The sequence below is a fragment of the Frankliniella occidentalis genome, unplaced genomic scaffold (genome assembly GCF_000697945.3).
Source record: "Frankliniella occidentalis isolate FOCC.00 unplaced genomic scaffold, Focc_3.1 Scaffold214, whole genome shotgun sequence".
Lineage (NCBI taxonomy): Eukaryota > Metazoa > Arthropoda > Insecta > Thysanoptera > Thripidae > Frankliniella > Frankliniella occidentalis.
In genome coordinates, this window is record NW_026267340.1 from 56,109 (window position 1) to 61,291 (window position 5,183).

Consider the following 5,183-nt stretch of genomic DNA (forward strand, 5'->3'; position numbering starts at 1 on the left):
GAAAATTCAGGGGAGGTCCCAGGGGTGTCCTCTAGGCGGCCCGGGGGTGGAGCCGCCCCGGCGGCTCCGCGCGGGGCCCCCAGGGACTTAACGCCCCAGATTACGTTACGTTAGTGTGTTTAAAGTCGCGTTCCTCTGTTACCAGATGGATGATGAGTCGAGTGTTTAATCCGCGGGCGATGTTTCCCTGGTTTTCACACCTACTAGTTATAAGAGGTTGCGTAGCGAGACTGCTGCTGCTCGGGTAGGTCATGTTTGGTAACGTAAGGTAATGTAACGTTCACCTCATCGCTTATGCTTTGACTGACAATTTGTAGGATCTGCCCAGCGCCACACCAAGAGCCAGTACTTTGCAAGAACCAACGGCCAGCACTAGTACCGGTACTGCCAGCGACCAGGAACCAAGCACTCTTCCAGCAGGCAGCCTACGCGCCAGCACTAGTACCGCTACTGCCAGCGACCAGGAACCAAGCACTCCTCCACCAGGCAGCCTACGCGGGTCGGTAAGTTACGTCTTTCGGGCCAGGAGTCGCTCTGTGGGGCACGAAGTCAACCGGGGTAAATGTCCTCTAATTGCATTCCATTTCACTTGACAGCCTGATCTATTCGCTGGGGGAAAGATATATTACGTGGCCTACTCCTGCAGAGAGGAACCATACAAAGATGGTTTTAGAGGGAATTTCTGGCTTCCGTACTGCTGTATAAATGCTAGATAGCAAGCACATTACTATGATTCAGCCCCATGACGAGCCAAATGCCTACATCAATAGGCATCATGTGCATTAAATTAATATGCAACCATTGTGTGATGAGAGATTACTCATGAGGGACTTGTACGTAGGAGAGGCAGGAAGTCTCCATGATGCCAGAGTACTACTGAGGAGGAGCCACCTATACAGTGGCATTCTGTTCAGACCTCATGAGTTATTCTCAGGGGGAGAGCATATCATTGGGGATTCCGCTTATCCCCTTCTGGACAGGGTAAGTATACTGGGGGTATAAATTGGGGTATCCCAGAGTCATATTTTTGAAATTAGGGTAAGGTGCCCAGTGATGGACACTGTACCATTGATGGCCACTTTTCTCGATTTGAAGCCAAACTCGTCACTGTTTGATATTGGCACGGAACCTATGTTCTAGTAAGACCCCTACTGGGATGTAATAAGCCGAACTACCTCGCCCCGTTGTTACATTCAAAGAAAAAGAGGTGTCCATCACTGGGCAGATCCATCTCTTAAGGTGTCCATCATTGGGCATCTTACCCTAGTCATTTTGAGTGCAGAAGAGTGGGTTAAATAAACAATATTTAAACACTTAACTGATCAAATTTATTTTTCAGCTTCTCACTCCCTATATTAATAATGGGCATCTCAATGAGAACCAGCGAAACTACAACAGGGCTCTGAGCAGAGTAGAACATACATTTGGGCGATATACTACACTGTGGAGGTCAAAATACCTTCACCTTCATGTAGGGAAGGTGAAGTATGCGGTGGACCATGTGCTTGTGAAGTTATGCACAACTTCAGGATCCTTCAAGGGCAGGAGTATCCGCTGGTAAGTAGACTTCTGTGTGCCTCTTAAAGTTGCTCCTCATTGTGAATGAAACAGAAAAAAAAATGATATTGGTGGTTATACAGAAGAGAGATCCAAGAGCTGAGTTGCAGGTTTTAAATACAGTTAAGAAAAATAAAATATTTTTACTTTCTACTTGCATTCAATCAAGGTAAATGCAGCTGACAATCACCCTGACTTTGAACCTAACCCTATCATGGAAGACGATTATATTGGAGCTGACGAGGAAGAACTAAACCCTGCAGCGGTCATCCAGACCCCTTTGTCCCAAGAGAGAATGGTTGGAATCTAGCAAGGCAGGCTCAGCTTAGAGATCAAAACGATGGAATATCACAGCTATATTTGAATTATAGCTATGCACATACTGTCTAAAGCCCAAATGAAAAAAGGCATAAGTGGCATACAAATATTTTTGTTTGATTCAGGCAGAAATGGAACATACTGCAAGTACTTTGAAAGATATATACAACATCGTCTGTCCAACAATTTTTAATTGAGGTAGAAACAGTCATACAATCACTGCAACAGAATGACAACACGTTGAAAAGTATTAAATAAAAACGAGTTCTACTTTTAAAAAGTATGCAAAGTAATGAAAGTAGTAGGATAGTACATGTAGAGATGTACAGATAGAAAACAAGTGGTTCATTACACCTGCAGAAAAAGTAAGCAGAAAAAAATGTCCAAAAATTTAAAAAATTAGCTAAGGACACTTGATAACCATATCAGAAGTTCAAGATCAATTTGAACTATACAAAACAAAATTGGTCTTGGGATTACTCCATGCCCACAAAACAAGTAATCACAAATTGTCAATTTGAAAGTAAAATAACGAATATATCTTAAGCTAATCACTAGAATAGGTTTGTCAAGCACATAAACAAAACAAAAGGGGTCTTTGGATTTCTCCATTCCCACAGAAAAATATAATCACCAATTGTCAATATGACAGTAAAATAACAAATATATTTTAAGTTAATCAGTAGAATCCTGATGGACTGGGGGATCCGTGTGGATTATCCAAACCCTTGACAATCCATGCAGGTTATGGAAATCCAAGATTGATCCCTTGACAGTCCACGACCACGCCGTGCATCCAAATTCGATCCCTCTGCAATCCACGGTTGAATTCCGACTTTGATCCATTGCCATCATGCCCTTGCCATCCAAAATGTATCCCTTGACAATCCATGCAACAATCTGGGATTAATCCCTAGGCAATCCACCTCATCAGTGCATCCAAATCAGATCTTTGACAATCCGTGCCATTCGTACATGGGCTGTCGATGGATAGATTCCGGCTGCTGAGTGCATGTATTGCAAACGGATCGATTTTGGATTCGTACATGGACTTTTGAAGGATAGATTCCGGATTCTGAGGATATGGTTCGCCGTGTGATCAATGTTGGATTCGGCCGTGGATTGCAGAGGGATCGATTTTGGATGCACGACGTGGTCGTGGACTGTCAAGGGATCATTCTTGGATTGTTGTATGGATTGTCAGGGGATACATTTTGGATGCCGAGGGCATGGATGGCAATGGATCAAAGTCGGATTCTCGCATGGATTGTAAATGGATCGTTTGCGTATCGACCGACATGGACCCTTAGAATGGCATGTGGCTCCAGCATGATCCTCCTAGCTCTGTTCCCGTGGCCGAATGGATAAGCGGTACAACTTCCAAACAAAAGTCCGAGGTTCCAATCCAGGTAAAAGGTAAAATATTTCTGGGGTTAAATTGAATATAATGTGTGTACATCAACATGTAATAAGGGCGAGGAAGTGAATACGGAAGACTGCGAAAAAAAATTTTATAGTATTGAATTGTTTTAGAAAGGACGGTTCCGGTATTGAGATGGAGTGGATTGTTAAAGGACCAATTATGGATTCGTAGATGAATTGCCCCTGGGATCAAATGTGGACATCCATAGGGACTCCAAAATTGAAACAAATGTGGATCCATGGGGATCCGTTCAGCAGAAAATCCTCAGCCCTCCACAGATCCAACCTATTAATAGGTTTGTCAACCACATACAAATTAACTTACAGGCATAACAGGCATAACATGCAAGAACACAGCGTTCAAGCTGCAGAGCAAAAGGCAATAAGCATACTGATTTAGAATAGAGGCATTCAGAATCCATATGACTAGGGTTCAAACTTAATGAGGTTAGTTAATTAGTTCAACTTTTAGTAAGCTGTTATCACATTGACAGCCAAAATACTAATGACAAACAAAAGATTGAAGGAAAGATTCAGTAGACAACACAATTAAGGGGGCTTTCATCGGTCAAAAGCATATGTTTGCTCTACTTTGCAGAGGTGTGCATGCGAGGCAAACTTCTGCCCCCCGCTGCCTCGCAAAATGTGCCGCGAGGCAGCCGCTTCGGGAAATGGCTCCCATCTTCGGATGTATTTGGGACTGGACCGCGCGAGGCAGCCTTGCTGCGAGGCAGCGCGATTCACCGTGCCTCGCGCACCATACGCCACTCGCTGCCACCATCGTTTTAGCGTGGCCATTTTGAATGTACAGTGTGCAACAAGAAATTTTCACAGACTGGAAATTTGAGTAGTCATCTACGAATGCACACCGAAGAAAAGCCTTTTGAATGTACGGCCAGCCAATGGCAGCGCCGATAGCTGGGCGGGAAAGGTGTAGGTGGTCACTGGTCATCTCCAGCTCCGCGAGGCACCGCCTGCCTCGAACATTGCGAGGCTCGCATAACTTCGGCTGGCGAGCGCGAGGCGAGGCAGGCGCGAGGCAAGAGAAAATCGGCTGCGAGGCAGCGCGAGGCAGACCGAGGCACACCTCTGGTTGGCATCGACACAAACAATCTCGAAGAGGTGATTGCCAAATTTGCATCATCTGTGGACTCACTGTCGGAATAAGGATAGTTGATTAAATTGAATTGCATGCATAGTTATATTTTTGTTTATGTTTTATTTTTGTTTGTATATAAATTTATATTTGTTTGTTTTTGGACGACCATGATGAAGCTGACTTTGATCTCAATAAAATGATCTGACACTATGTTGTTCTACTTAACTACAACAAATCCAACTTATACACACCAAAATCTTACATTCATCAAACATTATTATTCATAGCTTACAGAGTTCTGTAAACATGCTCCACTTACGTATTTTTTTAGACGCCTGTATAAAGAAATTTGTTTATACTGGCATGTTAAAATTCCATAACACAGCATGTTTATTGGCTGAGCGATTAGCGAAGCCTATTACTCCACTGATGATCAAAAAGTTTCGCGTCTGTTTGTCTGTCTGTCTGTTTGTCTGTACGCACGATAACTCGAGAACGAATTGAGCTAGCGACCTGGGATTTTCAGGGTCGTTTTGTATCAGAAAATGACAGACCGAGTTCGAAGAAGAGCATTCTAGCTCAAAAATTGGATTTAAAAAAAATCGAAAACCACAGGTCCCCAAAATGACGTGTTTTTAAAAAAAAAGTTTAATGTTTCCTAAGGGGTAACTCATCAAAGAAGAGCTCCTTGGGCGAAAATTTCATCTGTTTGGCTCTATCTCTAACCGTTGAGGCGCTAGAGGGTGTTTTTGAAGAAAATAAGCGAAAAAATGTACAACCCTGCATG